Here is a 19,602-nt window from a genome sequence, read left to right on the forward strand (position 1 = left end):
ATTGTCCATCCCCTGAATGTAAGGATTTCCATGAACTCTAGGTGGACGTTAGTCTATTCTCCAAGTTGTCACCAGAAATAAGGGTGTCATCATTGAAGGAAATGTGGGGGTGTGGGGTATGTGTGGTGTGTCTATGAAATGCCTGGATGTCTTGGGCTAGAAGGTTGTGGGCTCTTTCTGGGCTGCTAAGGTAGCTCTGTGGTTACCTGGTGAACTGATAATGTCTGCCTTCCCGTGTGAATGTGGTCATGGGTTGGCTCTCTGCATCCATGGGAAGAGCAAAGAACAGGTCAGATAAGTCGACCAGTGTGTACTGAGTGTCAGATCCAGGGGGATACTATGATGGTGCCCGTATTCAGGAAAACCATCTCGATTTTTGGGCGTGTTTGTTTCAATTCCTATAACCTACTTTAAGTCTACGGGACCTGCCTGGCCTCTTAACAGTCCAGGCAGAGTTGTTATTACTGTAAAGTTTTCTAAATCAGTAGCACACATGTGTGTCACTGTTACCTGGGATCGTGTACCTGAAAACACAGTGGTTACGTATTTTTATTTCCCAAAGGGGTTTTTATTGATATAACCAGTGTGACCCAAGTGTGATTGTCTCTGACTTGGGACCAATGATGGAGACTATCGAGTCCCTTTGGGGGCCTCCGTCTCTGTGGTGCAATCGGTTAGCGTGTTCGGCTGTTAACCGAAAGGTTGGTGGTTCGAGCCCACCCAGGGACGGCTCTTTCCATTTAGGTTCCATGGTGTAATGGTTAGCACTCTGGACTCTGAGTCCCTTTGGGGGCCTCGTGGGATTTCCTCTTGTTTGGGTATCGGTGGCTTGTTTATTTTTATTAAAGTTTTATTTATTTATTTGTCAGAGAGAGGGAGAGTACAAGCAAGGGGAGCGGCAGGCAGAGGGGGAAGCAGGCTCCTTGCTAAGCAAGGAGCCCGATGTGGGGCTCCATCCCAGGACCCTGAGATCATGACTTGAGCTGAAGGCAGACGCTGAACTATCTGAGCCACCCAGGCGTCCCTCGGCGGCTTGTCTATTAGTGGGATTATGTTTTATAAAGAGGTAAATATTTACAGTGAATGATTCAGTGCGGTCTATGTGTGGGTTTCCTTCCTGTAGGTACATTGACTCTAGAAGGTGGGTGGTTTCTGTTTCTCTGCCAGTCTGAGTGGTTTCTGGGGTTTCTGTCTGGGTTCTGTTGTTAAACTAGTTTACAGAGTGGTGGTCTGAACAGCTTAGGGGGCAGCAGGGCTGTGCCGATTTAGGTCTCCATGGTCCACTGGGATTGGGTCCATTCACATCACAGGCCAGCCTGTTGTGCCTTCTGCGTGATTGTCTGATCATTTCCTCAGAAGCTCTTAGCAAGTCAGCCAGTTCTCCTGTGTCCCGTCACCTGCAAATACTGAACGTAATACTGTTCCGTCCTGTGGGGGCGCAGCTTTGCGGATGACCTGAATTTTCGGTGGCTTCTGTGTGTACCAGCGAGGTGTCTGTCCCCATGACAGATGACCGTGAAGTGTTCTCACTCCGTCATCAGAGCGTGCCCTGCTGTTCTCCCTGGAGATGTTGTATAGGATATACTGTGTCAGCCACAGGCCCTCTGAGTGTCCAGGTTGCTGCCAGCCAGGCAAACAAAGATGTTGGTCAGTGAGAATGATTTTCTCCACGTGCTCTAAGGTTTTGATTAAGTTGAGGCAGTCATGGACCGAGCTGCACAGTCTCTGCTCCTGGAGGATCAGATGTGTTCCTCCTTTGGTCCATCCATCTAATAGCCATTGGGTTTCTGTGGCCACATCAGTTTGTTGGAATTCTATTCCAATTTTTGTCATTTCCGTTCCGGTGTCAGTTCTCACTTCAGGGACAGACTGGTCCATATTTGTTAGTTTCTTCCATGGGTGTACCTCGGAGAGAGGGCGGGTTTGGCCCCAGACCACTGCAGCAACACAAACACCACAGCCACGCGAGTCCAGTGAGCGTTTGGATTCCCTGCCCAGAAATGTTTCTCCTATATTGTAGTCTACTGAGTGCGCGGCATGTCCATGAAAAGAGTGTTCACACCTTAATTTGCAAATGCTTCGTTGTAAAAACTGCTAACCGTCATCCAAATTTTCAGTGACTTGTGATCTGTGTTCTGGTGGGGGGTCTCCCCGCGATGCCAATGGCTGCTGGCCACCAGGATGGCGCTGGTGGAAGGAGGGGGTGGCCGTGCCAGTTCCTTCAGCTAAGACAAGAATGACGTTTGTCCCGTCCACGGACTCTTCCTTTCACACGTGATTTCTCTGCAGCAGGTGGTGCTGTTTGATGGCATTTTACCCACAGCAGGCTGTCTTTCCATATCGGAGTCCGTCCTCTCAGACCTGCTGCTCCGACTCTGTGATGTTCTAAGTCCCCTCCCCCGTGTCGCTCCACGAGCCTGCACCGCACCTTCACCAGGAGTAGGTTCCATCTCAAGAACCCACACTCTTTGCCCCTCCCCAAGAAGCACCTCCTCGTCCCTCCGAGTTTTATCCAGAGATGCAGGGAGTCGGCCCCATCTTCAGGCTCCACCTCTCATTCTGGTTCTCTTGCTGTTCCCACCCCATCTGCGGAGGCTTCTTCCACTGGTCTCCACCTCCTCACCGTCGTGCATGAGGGCTGGAATCAACCTCCTCCGATTCCTGTTCACGTTGATAGTCTGACCTCTCCCCGTGAATCGGGAATGTTCCTATGGCATCTGGGATGGTGAGTCCCTTCCCGTTGACTTTGTCCAGGTCCCTCAGAGGAATCACCACGGCAGCTGCAGCCTCACAAAACGTATTTCTTTAAAAAGACGACGTGGAAGTCGAAAGGACTCCTTGCTCCATGGGCGGCAGAATGGATGTTGTGTTAGCTGCAGCGAGAACACGGGTCTCGTTATTCATCCCCATCAGAGCTCCTGGGTGACCAGGTGTGTTGTCAGTGAGAAATAACATTTTGAAAGGAATCTTTTTTTTCTAGCAGTAGGTTCATGAGTGGGCTTAAATTACTCAGCCGACCATGTTGTAAGGAGATGGGCTGTCATCCAGGCTCCGTTGTTCCGCTGCCAGAGCGCAGAGTAGATGGAGCACGATTCTCAAGGGCCCTGGGATTTTCAGGATGGTCAGTGAGCCTTGGCTTCAACTTGGAATCACCAGCTGCATTAGCCCGTGAGAGAGTCCGCCTGTTCCTTGAAGCTCTGAAGCCAGGCACTGACTTCTCCTCTCTGCCTGTGAGGGTCCTAGACGGCATCTTCCAACAGAGGGCTGTTGCGTCTACACTGAAAACCTGCTGTTTAGTGGAACCACCTCCAGTGAGCTCAGCTATGTCTCCTGGATCACGGGCTGCTTCACCTTGTGCCTTGATGTTATGGGGATGGTGTCCTTCCTTAAACCTCATGACCAGCCTCTGCTGGCCTCAGACTTACCTTCTGCAGCTTCCTCCCCTCCCTCAACCTCAGAGTTGAACAGAGTCAGGGCCTTGCTCTGGGTGAGGCTTTGGCTGAAGAGAACGTTTGTGGCTGGTTTGAGCTTCCATCCAGACCACTCAGACTTTGTCCGTATCAGTAGTAAGGCTGTTTCGTTTCTCCTTCGTGTGCTCACTGGAGAGCTCTTTTCAGTTCCTTCCGGAACGTTCCTCTGCATTCACCACTGGTCTGTTTGGCACAAGAGATGTAGCTTTGGGCCCGTCTCACTTTCAACACGCTTTCCTTGCTGAGCTTCATTATTTCCAGCTTCTGATTTACATCAGCAGGTGTGTGACTCTTACACTTGCACACCTAGAGGCCACTGTAGCGTTAGGAGCTGTGCTGGCTTCAGCATTGTTGTGTCTCAGGGACGAGGGAGGCCCGAGGAGAGGGAGGGAGACGGGAGCGCCGGTCGATGGATCAGTCACAACACACGCAACATGTACTGAGAAGCTCACCAGCGTCGGTCCCGGTGCCCCAATTATACTGGTAACATCGAAGATCTAACAGCCACAGCGGAAACATCTGGCATAAGCTGAGCATTACTGAAATGGGACCAGAGACAAGAAGTGAATAAATGCTGTAGAAATAATGTCCCCGATGGCCTTGGTGCCATAGGGTCGCCCCACACCTTCAATGTGTAGAAAACGCAATATCTACAAAGCAGAACAACATGCACTATGCCTGTTGTTCTGTGTTTTACATTTAGGTCTGTGTTCCAGTTAGAGTTAATTTTGTAAAGGGAGTAAGGTCTCTGTCTTGGTGGTTTTTAATTTTTTTGCCCATGGATGCCCTGTTGTCCCACCGTTGATGGAAGAGCCTATCTTTGTTGTAGGGTCTTTACTCCTTTGGTGGTGATCAATGGACTGTGTTGATGTGGGTCATTTTCTGTCCCATTGACCAGTTCTTTCAGCAGGACCTCCCTGTCTCCATCCCTGTGGCTTCCCAGTGGGTCTGGACATTGGGTGGGGTCACAGGGCCAGTCGTCTTGCTTTGTTTTTGTCCTTCAGAGCTGAGCTGGCGAGGGGCACCTGGGTGGCTCAGTTGCTTAAGGGTCCAATTCTTGGTTTCGGCTCAGATCGTGATCTTGTGGTTGTTGGACCGAGCCCCACATGGGGCTCTGTGCTCAGCGTGGAGTCTGCTTCAGATTCTCTCTCCCTGTCCCCCCACTCATTGGCATATGCTCGCTCTCAAATAAATGAATAAAATCTTTAAAAAAATTTAGCTGGCTATTCTGGATCTCCGGCTCTCCATATAAACTTTAGAATCCATTTGTTGATATCCACCAATTAACCTGCTGAGAATTTGGGATTTTCTTGTCTAGGTGTAGTAGCTGGGGCTTTCTCTCCACGGAGTCAGTTATCACCTGCCCACTTTCCCTCTTCCAAAATGTCCTCTCTCATTTTGCTGAAGAGCAATGGCAAGAGGGGACATCTTTGCCTTGTTCCTGATCCTAGTGAGAAAATGTTGAGTTTCTCACCATTAAGTATAATGTTAACTGCTGTTTATTAAGTTGAGGGAGTTTCCCCTTATTCCCAGATTGCTGGGTTTTTATCATGAATTGGTGTTGAATTTTGTCTCATGTTTTATCTGTACCTCCTGCCCTGGAACGGGGCAAGTGCCGGGAGAAGCTGGGTCTTGGGTCCTGGCGTTTGGGGTAAGAGACATCTGCGTCTCCCAGGCCTTACTCTCCACAGGCGCCCGTCTCCCGCTGAGGGTAAAGGGGAGGAGCCTGGGCTGTGGGGGCCAGGAAGGGGCCTGTCTGGCTGCTGGGGTTCCCTTCACAAAGAGACCCCCGGAGGCCTGATGAGCGCTAAGCCCAGGACCCCATCAAACAGCCACTTGAAAGAGTGGCTGACTTTTCCCAGTTTAAAGCTAATGCCTCGGAAAGGTTTGGGGGGCTGTGCTCCCTCCACCCTGGGGCCATGCATGTCCCAGTTGCCTGTGGTTGGCCAACCCTTGCATGGACACTCGGGGTGGCCAGGGACCTGCTACAGTGGGAGCCTGGTCCTGGGAACCGGCTGTTGGCCACACGAGGCCTCTGCCTATTTCAAGCCCGAACCCCACAAATGTGTGTATTCCCCGTGCAGGCAGAGCTGGAGGAAATGGTCCTGGAGGCTACCCTCCAAAAATACGTCCATCCACATGGGGAATGACGGTCATCAATTTAAAGCTGCCGTGTCAGGCAGATTTTTCCGGGTGTCTCCCCCACCTTGGAGGTGGTGCCGTTGGTGGGAACTGGCATGAGCTCCGCAGGCTGGGGTGTCCTGGCTGCCAAGGGTGGCGGCACCAGGGAGGGCCTCGCCGATCTGTGTAGCCAGCGACCCGCGATGGGGCCAGTGTCCCGAGAGGCTGGGACCCAGAAGGGGCCATCATGGGTCCAAGGAATTCAGATAATTCCAGACTCTCACCGGCATCAATGCCTATTGGGGGGCAGGGCCCCCTAAATGTGCCACATTGGGATGTTGATCACTTTCGATTAACCTGACTCCCGACGCAGCCAGTGCGAGAATCCCTCCCGAGTCAGCCTCGGGGCCGCTTGGGAGCAAGAGCGTGGGTCCCTTTCCTCACTTTCTAAGCTCAGAGCAGCGGGAGGAAATACTTGCAGAACCAGTTCCTTGCGCTTAGCGACTCTGGTGAATTTGGTAGCTTCTCTTGGCTGATTCACCCACGTCCTCCCAGAGATGGTGGCCGTTTGTCTTTGTCACGAAGAGGACTCACCGCAGGGAGAACACAGCCCTTGGGCCTGCAAGCCTGCGGTTCAAGCCGGCCTCGACGGGCGCGTTCACACCGTGCTCTGGGTGCCCCGCGTGGAAACCGGGCGAGGCGTGTGCTTTCATGTTCTTGGGTCCTGAGCGCCTGGCTTCGCGAGTGGCGAGGATCTTCACTGCCTCCGCTGTGGGAGGGGGCGCTTCCGGGGTGACCCTCGGTGGCCCGTCACAGAACCCGCGGACCAGCGTCCGGCGACACGGAACCCTCCAGCTCCCCGCGGGGTCTGGCACGAGAGGCGCCGGCACGCGAGGGAGCTCCGTCCTCTCAGCCCTTGCCGTGTGTTAGCGCCGGAAGAATCCCTTCCAGGACACCTGCCCACTGTCACGGGTGAGCAGGACTCGGGCTGGAGGCCGCTCACATTTGTGGGAGACCCCACACTCGGCACCTGTCCTCACTCCCTGCGTACAAAGGCCCTTTCGTAGACTGTTTCGGGGAGTAAACTTTCGGGTCGTGGGGGCTGCAACACCCGTGTCCATGGTGAGCCTGGAACACTGCCTCCGCGTCTTTCCCTAAAGAATCTTATTGCTTTGAGTCCCTGTTCAGATTAATAAGCTCCTACTGGTCACTGGCCCCATGATGGACTCTTTCAATCGGCTCTGTTTGAGAGAGATCGACTTCTCTGTAGCGAGTTCCCCGTTTTCTGAGGAGTGCAAGGGTTAGCCTCAGGGACTCCCTGGACAACATAACAGACATTAGAATTAGGACAGAAGTGGATGTCCTCCGAGCTCAGCTCCCGCGCTCAGCATCCGGCCCCCGTCTGCCTCTTGGGATGTGCCGTCCCTGACACGGTTTGCAGAGGGCCCTCGGGCCCAATCTCTGGGCCCCCGGCCGACAGGGCAGCCGTGTCCATATGCTCGGAGCTGGCAGTGAGGTTTGCAATTCCTGGCTCGGTGCAGGCTCTGTCCTCAGGCTCTGCCGGCCTCAGGCAGACCCGGGCAGTGTCCTCCGCAGATGGACCCTAGCCCACCCCGCCCCACCACGCCAAAGTCCGGTCCCCAGCGCAGCAGCAGACCCTTTATAAAGCCCGCCTACCTCCGCTCCCCGATCTCCCAACTGTGGGGAAGGGATGAGAAAGAGGAGTGTGCCTGTCGACACCCACTGTCCCCCACAGAGGAAGCAGAGGGCCAGTGTCGCCCCGAGGCCTTCCTACGAATGACCGGCTAAAGGCCGCATCCCAGGGCTGATCGGAGCCAAGGTCGAATGTGCACTCAGAAGACTTTGTTACACTTTATACAGACGTCACCAAGGTATCAAGGTTTTGATTCCGGCTTGGCTGGCGTTCGTCCTGATGTGCAGAAGCCAAGCGAGGTCCCGAAGGCGGCCGGGCCCGAGACACCCAGGCTGTCACCCAGCTCCCCGGGGGTGCAGACACCACCGTCTCCCAAACCCCTACAAAACCAGAAATGCGAATCGAGAAGCAAGTCAAAGCCCACCTGCCTTTGCCAATCCTGACACCTCAGCTGTTCCTCTCAGAGGTCTGCAGATTGGAGGAAATGGGAGGGCACTGGAACAAAATCACGTGTCGGGAAGGAAGGAAAATCTGAAAGGCAATTACACCAAACGCTTAGAACCGTAAGACTCACATTCATTCTCTGTCCCTTAGAGTTATAAATCTTACCATGTCTCTGAAGTGTGAACACAGCCCACACCTGCCTGAGTGAGAACCAAAGGAGGGAAAGAGACCTTTTTAAACATCGAAACCTGCAGAAGGGCTCTGCCCCCCCTCCAGACCCCAGCCTTCCTAGGATTGTGTCCAGGGACAAACCTTACAATCTCGTCCACAAGCCCTGAAAGGCTTTAAGCCATGGAGCCAGTAATTTCCATTTATTCCAACGGTTATTTTTAATTCAATTTATTCCAACGGTTATTTTTAAACAGAAGCTGCAAGAGCTCCGTGTTCGTCTATGTGGATGTGGAGGTATGTGACAGATAAGGTATTATTGCCAAAATTAATTTGTAAAGGGGCTCCGTTTAATGGGCTTAAAGAAAATTGAGCATTTACATACACTTAGTATTCATAAAAATTCTCAAAAATAAAATAGAAACTAAATCCAAATGAATTTCCAGTTCACATGATCTGGGAAAATATTTGATAGTAAGACAAATTTAAGGTTGTGGGTTTAATTAAAAGTTTTCCGTCTTAAGAGTTATGAGCCTTAGAATTAAACTCATTGGACTTTCAGTAAACCCAGGAAAAATAAAAGTTTTATGTTATCTAGGTTCCAGAATTTCTCACCACCACCACCACAGCTGGAGAGAATGGTGGACTTTGCTGGACAGACAGCTCGTGCAGTTTTCGTGGCTGATGGACACGTGGCTGTTGAGAGCGCGTTACCTGAATAGGTAGGTAGAAATAATTCCCCTCCATCTTTTTGGTAACCTGAAACATTGACATTTTGCTAAGTGATGAGTTAAATCTGTCGAAAGCCTAGGAGACAGAGCAGGGACTAGACTCGGGCCCCCAGCTCCAACCCCCAACTCCAGCATCCCGGATCGGCAGCGCCCCCGAGTGGTGGGGCTCCCAGGAAAGCCAGAACGCTGTGCCCTTGGACGGCACATCCTGCAGGCGATGGAGGGACTCTGAAGGCTGGTGAAGACGGGACCAAACCAGCCTGTGCCAAGATGGAGCCCGGTGCCCCACTCTACCTCCCTCCCCCCGGTTCTCCTAGTAAATCGCGCCCAGGGGTCGAACATGCCAACGAGACACGTGATGTATGCAGAAGCACGTTCTGGGCACTGTGCCCCCAGCCTCTCCCTGCCCCCACGTGCTCAGGCGTCACCCTTTCCCTGGCCTAGGACGCTGGCGCTCTGTGCTGGCTCCCTGGTCCCTGGTGCTCGGGCGTCAGCCCCAGAGAAGCCGTGTCTGGAATTCCTGCTGGGCGTCTACTGCTTGGAGAGCCCGAGGACCTAGCTGTGCACCTAGGTCACTCCAAATAAGGTAAAATCACAAAGTATTGGTCTCTTAGGTTGACTACTGTGGGGTTCCTTAGTACAGAAAAACTAAAGATATATTTGGGTCTGTTAGTAAACCTTTCTCAGGCCCTATGGAAAGACTGTGATCTGAAGAAACACAGGTTTGTAGGAATTATGAAATGTGGTCATCACTTTGCCAACAGGAAGAACGCTGGCCTAACAGTTCACAAGCCCACTACTTAGTGCCCACTGGACATTCAGGTCGTAAGGGTTCAACATTCTACTTAATATAGGTGGTTAAAGACACTAAAAATATTAAGGGAAGCGTCTCTGTTTGCAAGAAAAGTAGGATATGTGCTTTTGGCAAAAAAATGTATTTTTTGTGTTGAGGAAAAGTACTTTTGTCCTAATGTAAGACTGGTTGTTTTAGGGGGAAAAACTTAGGACAAAATCTGATTGGGAGGCTTGATCCCAGGACCGTGGGATGGAGTGCCCCATCAGGCTCCTTGCTCAGCGGGGAGCCTGCCTCTCCTTCTGCCTGCCACTCCCCCTGCTTGTGCTCTTTCTGTCAAATAAATGAATAAAAAATCTAAAAATGTGTGGTCAAACTGGCTTACATTTAAAAACAAGTTTTAATATCAAAAGCAAGCTCACACAAAATTAAAATTTGGTTTTTCTCCTTTTCTAGGATTACTGGTCTGCTTTTTATAAGGAATTGTAAACATTTTACTTTACCTTTCATGTCATCTGCCTCCTTTTCTCAGTGACAGGTGGTTATCGTGTTATTCTGAAGCTTTTGCACAAGTGCCCCCTCCTCAAGGGGACTCAGGTGAGGACAGACCCAGACTCCAAGATACGGATCTCCAATAATTGAAGACCTTTGACCTGCGTGCAGATTCGCAGAACTCTGAGGGAGAACCCGCTGGCTTCAGGAAACCATGACAAAGAGCAAGAGCGACCACAATTCCTTACCTGGGCCTGAATAAGCTTTTATGACTTTGTTCATCATCATGTAAGAACATCTTTCCTCTTTGTGACTGATGGCAGTTCGGAAATTACACCTTCGTCAACAGAGTGGAACCTTCCATTTTGTGCCCCTGCCTGATGCCTCCAGAGTCAGCAGCTCTCCCTGAGTATTCTTCTTGGCCACGATTTGCAGAAGTCCACGGAGAATCGGTTCTGCTTTTAACGGACACAGTGGGCAACACAGACGACGTTACCAAGACTTTGACTAGAATGATCTACATCGACTCAGAACTGAGGTGGACTTTATGGAGCCAGTAAAGCCCCTGGGGAATGTCAGCCTGATGCCTGTTTACAGGGTCCCAGGGCCTTACCAGGGGATCAGTGGGGACAGATAGGGTGGAGGGCCTGGGAGCAGATTCATCCGACCGGGCCACAGAACACAAGCCACGGTGTAAAGGGGCAGCTAGAATAGAAGGGAATGATCCTAGAGCACCTGCCCAATGGTGGGGGACCTGCTGTAATGCTCTCTGGGGTCAGAAGTGCTGGTCCCCACCATGGTTTCCATTCGCCCTTCACCTTGCTAATGCAGATGGGGGGAGGGGCTGGGCTTCCTTGCCAGCCTGCTGCCTTAGCAAACCCTGGGCCCCTAGCTGACCCCAGCCAACCCACCAAGGCAACCCCAGTGCAGCACACAGCAGACACTCCCAGACAGTACCCAATACAGCTCCAGCCATCTCTCCAGGGAGACACAGGCACAAAGCACCCTGGGAGCTGCCTGTACCTGTGTCCGCTCCACACAACTTTCCAGGAAACCCCCTATGTGGAGTACCCCAGGACATCCGGGTCTGCACCCCCTTTGGCTCATGCCATCCATCCCATCATGAAGCCCCTGTGCAGCCCATGGCTACTTCAGCTCCAGGGGTCCTGCTAGGGTGCCCCCTGCACTGAATGTACTGGGACTTCCTGGGCTGTAGCAACCTTACCTCTACCTGTTCCAGCAGAGCACCCTCTGCACAGAGCGCCCAGGGATCCCCGGGCCCACCCCACTTCAGCTCCAGCTGTCCCAGCGGGGTGGCCCTGGGTTGGAGTGCACTGAGACCCACAGCCTCTACCCACCATAGTCCCAGCCAGCTAGCCTGCCAAAGCCACCAGGCACATCCAGTCCACACAGGGAATGTTCCTATATAAGGCCATTCCTTCAAGATAAGGAGATACAGCTGTTCCACCTACTTTACAGAAACAGAAACAAAATGAGGAAACAGGAATATGCTCCCAATGAAAGAACAAGACAAAGCTTCAGAAAAACAACCATGTGAAACAGATAAGCAATCTACCCGATAAAGACTTCAAAGTAGAGGTCATAAGGTGCTCACTGGACTTGAGAGAACTAGATGAGCTCAGTGAGAACTTCCAGAGAGAGAGAGCAAATATAAGAAAGAATCAGAGTTGAATACAGTAACTGCAATGAAGAGTACATGTGAGGGAATCAACAGATTAGAGGATACAGAAGGACGGATCAACAATCTGGAAGACAGGGTCATGGAAAGCACTCACTCTGAGCAGCAGAGAGGGAAGGAAGGAAGATGTGCATAAATAAAAGGATAGGTTAAGAAAGGTCTGGGACAACATCAAATATACCAACATTCATATTGTAAGGGTCCCTGAAGAAGAAGAGAAAGGGGCAGAAAAGTTACTTGAAGAGATAATAGCCAAAAACTTCCCTAACCTGGGGAAATAGAGATCCAAGATCAAGAAGCACAGAGAGCCCCAAAGATGATGAACCCTAGGAAGTCCACCCAAGACATAATAATCCAGATGTCAAAGATTAAAGATAATGACAATCTTAAGAGCAGCAGGAGAAAAGCAACTAGTTGCCCACAAGGGAAACCCCAAAAGGCGATCAGCCAGTTTTTCAGCAGAAACTTTGCAGGCAAGAGTGAGTGGTGATCTATTCAAAGTGCGGAAGGAAAAAACCTATAACCAAGTATACTATATCAGTCAGAACTGAAGAAAAGAGAAAGCATATCCCAGACAAGCAAAAGCTGAAGGAGTTCATCACCACTGAACTAGGGTTACAAGAAATGTTAACAGGACTTCCTGAAGTAGCAAAGGAAAGGCTATAATTAGAAGGAAATTATGAAAGGAAAATTATCAGGAAAAGAAAACATACACTAAAGGTAGTAAATCAATCACTTACAAAGCCAGTATGAAGGTTAAAAGATAAAAGTAGTAAAATCAATCATAAAGAACTCACAAAATCAAAGATGTGAAATATGACATCATAGACATATAACTTGAAAGGGGGAATAAAAACGTAGGGCTTTCAGAATGTGTTTGAACTTAAGCGACCACCAGCTTGATATAGACTGCTGTATAGTTAGGATGTTATATATGAACTTCATGGTAGCCACAAACCAAAAACCTGTAACTGATACACAAAAAAAAACAAGAGAAAGGATCCAAGCATAAGACTAAAGAAAGTCATCAGTTGTAAAGGACAAGAAGAAGAAGAAAGGAAAAGGGAAGAACCACAAAGCAAACCAGAGGAAATTTAACCAAATGGCAACAAGCACATACATATCAATAATTACCTTACATGCAAACGGCCTAAACACTCCAATCAAAAGACAGAGGGTGACTGAATGGATAAAAATACAAGACCCATCGTGTGCTGTTTACAAGAGACTCACTTCAGACCTATAGACACACGCAGACTGAAAGTAAAGGGATAGAGAGAGATTGAAGAAAATAGAAGTAAAAAAAAAAGAAAGAAAGAAAGAAAGAAATCCAGGGAGGGTAGCAATCTTTCTATTAGAAAAAATAGACTGTAACCAGAGACCTAGAAATGCATTACCTAGTGATAAAGGGATCAATCTAACAAGAGAAAAGGACAGTTTTTAAGTTATCTGTGCACCTGGCACAGAAACACCCAAGTACACAAGTTACTCACTGATATTAGCAGACATAAAGGGAGATGTCCACGGTGATACGGTAGCAGGAGAGGACTGTAACCCCCCACTTACCTCTGTGGACAGATCATCCAGACAGAAAATCAAGACAGAAGCATTGGCCTTGACAACACATGAGTCCAGATGGACAGAACAGATACACACAGAACAAGCCGTCCCAGACGGCAGAATACACATTCATCTCAAGTGCACGTGGAGCGTTCTCTGGAGCTGATCACAGGTTGGGCCACAGACCAAGTCCCAGCAAATTGAAGACTGAAATCTCATCAAGCATCTTTTCTAACCACACAAAACTGGAAATCACTGACAAGAAAAAAGATGGAAAAAACACTAACACATGGAGGCTAAACAACACGCTACTAACCAACAAATGTGTCATTGAAGAATAAACCTAAATACCTGGAGACTAATGAAAATGCAAATAACAGTGCAAAATCTTTGGGAAGCAGCAAAAGTTCTAAGAGGGAAGTTTATAGTGATACCGGCTTCCGTCTAGAAACAAGAAAAATCTCAATCTAACCTCACACCTCAGGAAACTAGAAAAAGAACAAACAAGGCCCAAAGTTGGCAGAAGGAAGGAAATCCTAAAGATCAGAGTGGAAAGAAATGAAATAAACTAAAAAGCCAGAAAAGATAAGTAAAATGAAGAGATGTTTCTTTGAAAAGGAACAAAATTGATAAACATTTAGCTAGACTCATTATGAAAAAAGCAGACTCAAATACGTAAAATTAGAAATGAGAGAGAAACAACAATGGACAGCACAAATACAGAGGAGGAGACTACTATGAAAAATTATACACTGACAAATTGGACAACCCAGAAGAAATGGATAAATTCCTACAAACACCCAATCTTCCAAAACTGAATCAGGAAGAATTACTAGTAACAAAATTGAAAAAAAAAAAAAAAGCCACAAAAAACTCCCAACAAACGAAGTCCAGGACCAGATGGTTTTACAGGTGAGTTTTACCAAACCTTGAAAGAAGAGTTAAGAACTATTCTTCTCAAACCAATTCAAAAGCAGAAAAAGAAGGAAAACTTTCAGATTCATTCTACAAGGCCAGCATTACCTTTTCACCAAAACCAGGCAAAGACACCACAAAAAAGGGAGAACTACAGGCCAGTATCCCTGATGAACATAGATGCAAAAATACCCCTCAACAAACTATTTGCAAACCAAGTTCAACAATACATTAGAAGGATTATTCACCAGAGTGAAGTGGGATTCATTCCATAGTTGAAAGGATGGTTCAATGCTGGAATCATGGGGACACATCACATTAACAAAATGAAGGATAAAAAACATGTGTTCATCTCAAGAGATGCAGAAAACACGTTTGACAATATCTGTTCATGATAAAACTCTCAACAAATTGGCATTGGAAGAAACATACCTCAAATGATAAAGGCCTTACGCAGCAAACCCCGAGCGCCCATCAAAGTCAATGGTGAAAAACTGAGAGCTTTTCCTCTAAGATCAGGGACAAGACAAGACGCCCACTGGTGCCACTTTTGTTCACCGTGGTACTGGAAGACCTAGCCCTGGCAACCAGACAAGAGAAATAGATAAAAGGCATCTAGATTGGTAAGGAAGAGGTAAAACTGTCACTATTTGCAGATGGCATGATACTATAAGTAGAAAACCCTGAAGACTCCACCAAGAATCTATGACAACTAATAAATGAAGTCAGTAAAAGCATAGGATACCAAGTTAATATACGGAAATGTGTTGTGTTTCTATACACTGATATCAAAGCAGCAGAAAGAGAAATTAAGAAAACCCCACTTATGATTGCACCAAAAGGAATAAAATACATAGGAATAAATTTTTAAAAAGATTTTATTTATTTATTTGACAGAGAGACAGTGAGAGAGGGAACACAAGCAGGGGGAGAGGGAGAAGCAGGCTCCCCGCTGAGCAGGGAGCCCGATGTGGGGCTCGATCCCAGGACCCTGGGATCACGACCTGAGCCGAAGGCAGACGCTTAACAACTGAGCGCCCCCCAGGCGCCCCCCTAGGAACAAATTTAACCAGGGAAGTGAAACACTTGTACTCTGAAAACTATAAAACATGGATGAAAGACACTGAAGATGACATTAACAGACAGAAAGCTACACTAAGCTCGTGGAATGGAAGCACTAATGTTGTTAAAATATCCACACTACCCCAAAAGAGTCTCCACACTCAGTGCGATCCCTATGAAAATACCAATAGTATTTTTCACAGAACTAGAACAAGTAATCCTAAAATGTGTATGGAACCACAAAGACCCCGCCCAGCCAAAGCAATCTTGAGAAGGAAGAACAAAGCTGGAGGCATCACAATCCCAGATTTCAACATATACCACAAAGCTGCAGTGATCAACGCGGTATGGCACTGGCACAAAAACAGACCTAGATCAATGGAGCACGGCAGAGAGCCCAGAAATACAGCCATGCTTTTATGGTCAATTTATCTATGACAAAGGAGGCCAGAGTATGCAGTGGGGAGAAGACAGTCTCTTCAATACATGGTGCCGGGAAGAGTGGACAGCCATGTGCAAAAGACTGAAATGGGACCACGTGCTTACACCGTCCACAAAGACGAACTCAAAATGGATTAAAGACCCAAGTGTGAGACCTGAAACCATAAAACTCCCAAGAAAAAAGAGGTAAAACCTTGCACATCAGCCTTAGCAACACTCTTCTCATGTGTAAAATAAAACAAAAGTAAAATAGACTATAGAGACTACACCAAACTGGAAAGGTTTGTTCAGTGAAGGAAACCATCAACAAAATGGAAATGAATGGGAGAAGATATTTGCAGATGACATATCCAATAAAGGGTTAGTATCCAAATATACAAAGAACTCCTACAACTACACACACACACACACACACACACACATCCCACCAAGTAACCCATTTTTTTTTAAAGGTAAAAGCCCTGAGTAGATATTTTTCCTGAGGAAGACACAGAGAAATGGCCAACAGCCACATGAAAAAATACTCAACATCACTCATCATCATCAGGAAAACTGAAATCAAAAGCATAATGAGATATCACCTACCTCTCAGAATGGCTAGTGTCAGACAGACAAGAAATGGCAAGTGTTGGTGAAGATGTGGTGAAAGGGGAACACTTGTGCACTGTTGGTGGGAATGCAAACTGGTGCAACCACTGAGGAACACAGTATGGAGGTTCCTCAAAAAGTTAAAAAGAGGGGCGCCTGGGTGGCTCAGTCATTAAGCATCTGCCTTTGGCTCAGGTCATGACATGATCCCAGGGTCCTGGGATCGAGCCCCGCATCAGGCTCCCTGCTCCGCGGGAAGCCTGCTTCTCCCTCTCCCACTCCCCCTGCTTGTGTTCCCTCTCTCACTGTGTCTCCCTCTGTCAAATAAATAAAAAATCTTTTAAAAAAAAGTTAAAAATAGAACTACTAGATTGTATGGTATTTCTACCACAGGTATTTACCCAAAGAAAAAGAAAACACTAATTCAAAAAGATATATGAACCACTATGCTCATTGCAACACTATTTACAATAGCCAAGATATAAAAGCGACCTACATGTCCAATGACAGATGAATGGATAAAGATGTAATATATATACACAACGAAATAGTACTCTGCCATAAAAAAGAAAGAAATCTTGCCATTTGTAGCAACACAGATAGATATACAGGGCCTCATGCTAAGTGAAGTTAGCTGGATAGAGGAAAACAAAACCATACAGATTTACTTGTATACGGTATCTAAAACACAAAAGAAAATAAACCCACACCAAAACCAGACTCATAAATAGAATAAAGTCTCGCATGCAGAAGGAGGGGGGGTGGGACTATATACCAAATAGGGGAAGAGGGTTAAGAGGTACAACGTTCCAGTTATAAAATAAGTGAGTCGTAGGGAGGAAAGGTCCAGCATAGAGAATACAGTCAGTGACACTGTAATAACAGGATGCGGTGACAGATGTTAACGACACTTATCATGGTGAGTATTGCATATTGGGTAGACTTGTCGAGTCACTATATTACACAATATTACTTTAGTTTCAGTTGTGCATCAACTATACTTCAAAAATAAAATTTTCACCAACTTCAATCTGTGATTCCTTATGAAAAGTTCCAGCAAAACAGATTTAAAAGATTCTATATGGTCAATTGCAATTCTTATTGCACTGATGTGAATAATGAAGCCAAGTTTATTGAAACTGGATCTAATTTGCAAACAAATTAGTCTTACTGTGGTTACTGTTGATAGAAATGGGAGTGATTGTTGAGAGAAACATTATGATTCCACTGTCATTATAATACATGATTTTGGGTATTAGGTTTTAGTTCTGTTCATTGTTTTGAGGTTTTGAATTATCTATACACTACTCTGGATCCTGAATTCTTCCAGATTCCTCCAATGTTAGACTACAACTCTCCAAACTAACATTGCCAATTTTCTTCCATCTTTTTGACTTGAAATCACTGAACACTGAAACTGCCCCTTTTCCTGAAGCCTTGCCAACTGAATATGAATGACTGGATGTATACTTCAGAGAAACCACTATATTAGCTCATATGCAGACAGTCTCCGAGCCTGTTGCTGCGTGGGCCACTCACAGGGATCACCAGAGACATTCCGGCTGCAAACCGGGGGAAGCTCTCCAATTGCCACCGCCTGCCTTCACTCCATCTAAAGATGCTTTGACCCCGATGTCTAGAAATCCCCTCAACTGCCACCCTCAGAACTCAGAAGCTGTTGTATCATTGGGTCCACTCATTAACCACTGGTTTTTCTTTGTTTCCATAGAAATATCTTGTATTTAATACCTTGTTACTTAATTGTCCTGCAAATTTCTCACAGAGTTATGCTTCTTTGTCTAAAACGTACAAAAGCTGCCTGCCTTGGTCATTCTCTGTGTCTCATGTTCACCATTAGGTCTCCATGCACATGCAATAAAACTTTGGTTTTTTTCTCGTTATTCATGTCAAGTTGGGACGGCTGAGTCGTCAGTTCACCAGGAAACCACAGAGCTACCTTAGCAGCCCAGAGTCAGTTGTGTTTGCCTTCTGCTCAGGTCATGATCTCAGGGTCCTAAGATCGAGTCCCACATTGGGCTCCTTGCTCTGCAGGGAGCCTGCTTCTCCCTCGGCCTGCCACTCCCCCCGCTTGTGCTTGCACGTACTCTCTCTCTGACAAATAAAATCTTTTTTAAAAAGTCAAGTTAAACCAGCTAGAAGAATCTTGAAATACAGAGAAAATGTTTTCCTCCCCTGAACCAGTAGTCAAGTTTCCCAGGTGTCACTTAATGAAATTTACCCTGGAAAGACAGTGTAGTTTTCTCGAGCTTTGTGTTCAGGAGGAATAAGTACATCTGTGTAGGAGGGGACAAATTTAGGCAGATATGTGGACCCCCAAGACCTCACCCCTGGCACCTGGATTCTCAGAAACATGCTGGATCTAGGTCCCTGGCTTCCTTGACCTGCACACCCCACACCCACAGTACACAGTCCATCAACTGCCCTTGAGCATCTGGAGCCTCCAGGACAGAGGAAGCCCACCCCAAATATCTTTCTGATATGGCAGCTATTTAAAGAATTACGAGAAAAATTAAGCCCAGGGACATGGGTAACTAGATTCCTAACACTTGGTGAGAGACCAGCCATTAAGAGTAAGTACTGGGTACCTGGGTGACTCATTTGGATAAGCATCTGCCTTCGGCCCAGGTCATGATCCCTGGGTCCTGGGATCGAGTCCCACGTTGGGCTCCCTGCTCAGCAGGGAGTCTGCTTCTCTGCCCCTCCCTGGATTGTGCTCTCACTCTCTCTCTCTCTCAAATAAATAAAATTTAAATAAAATAAAATAAATAATTTTTAAGAAAGGGTAAGTACCTTAAATGTCTCCATAGAGAAAATATTCTTGGAGTGGACGAAAAAGGACATATTCAAATTAGGGAAAAAATTCAAAAACTCCTAAAGGAACAAATTATTGTACTATTTCATATAATAGATCAATCTGGTGGGTTAAAAGTGACACAAGTCTTATAGGTTTATAACAGTTTATAGGAATTTAACACTGCAGAAATTGAGGGAATACTCCCAGATGGAAGCACTATCATAAACCATAACATCAGTGAATCTGAAACTCAGTACATGCTGGTCGACTTATCTGATGTGTTCTTTGCTCTTCCCACGGATGGGAAAGTCAACCCATGACCACATTCACACAGGAAGGCAGACATTATCAGTTCACCAGGAAACCACAGAGCTACCTTAGCAGCCCAGAAAGAGCCCCCAACCTTCTAGCCCAAGACACCCAGACCTTTCATAGACATACAACATATACACACACAAAACACACACCCATTTCCTACAATGATGACACCCTTATTTCTAGTGACAACTGGAGAATAGACTAACATCTACCTAGAGTTCATGGAATTCCTTACATTCAGGGGATGGACAATAGACCCAGGTAAGGGTCACACATCTCACACGAAAGTAAAATTTCTAGGCCTGACGTGGTCTTCTGAAGGCAGAAAAAT

At 47.3% G+C, this 19,602-nt stretch overlaps 2 long non-coding RNA genes and 1 other non-coding gene across 4 annotated transcripts; 2 read left to right on the forward strand and 1 right to left on the reverse strand.

Moving 5' to 3' along the window:
* Positions 1-6: 6 nt before the first annotated feature.
* On the reverse strand, positions 7-10,249 carry LOC141372067 (uncharacterized). Its single transcript, XR_012377391.1, has 3 exons — positions 10,122-10,249; positions 9,885-10,034; positions 7-7,625 (listed from the first exon to the last, which is right to left on the reverse strand). It is a non-coding gene; the product is annotated as an uncharacterized lncRNA (long non-coding RNA).
* TRNAN-GUU (transfer RNA asparagine (anticodon GUU)) lies at positions 656-729 on the forward strand. The gene has a single exon. It is a non-coding gene; the product is annotated as a tRNA-Asn (tRNA).
* Positions 7,799-10,122, forward strand: LOC112817709 (uncharacterized). Of its 2 annotated transcripts, XR_012377392.1 has the most exons (4): positions 7,799-8,154; positions 8,456-8,579; positions 9,033-9,174; positions 9,920-10,122. It is a non-coding gene; the product is annotated as an uncharacterized lncRNA (long non-coding RNA). The 2 variants fall into 2 exon arrangements; XR_003206452.2 differs by lacking the exon at positions 9,033-9,174.
* Positions 10,250-19,602: the final 9,353 nt, after the last annotated feature.

The sequence above is a fragment of the Callorhinus ursinus genome, unplaced genomic scaffold (assembly GCF_003265705.2).
Source record: "Callorhinus ursinus isolate GAN/ISIS: 27379988/994484 unplaced genomic scaffold, GSC_fseal_2.0 scaffold634, whole genome shotgun sequence".
NCBI classification, from domain to species: Eukaryota; Metazoa; Chordata; class Mammalia; order Carnivora; family Otariidae; genus Callorhinus; species Callorhinus ursinus.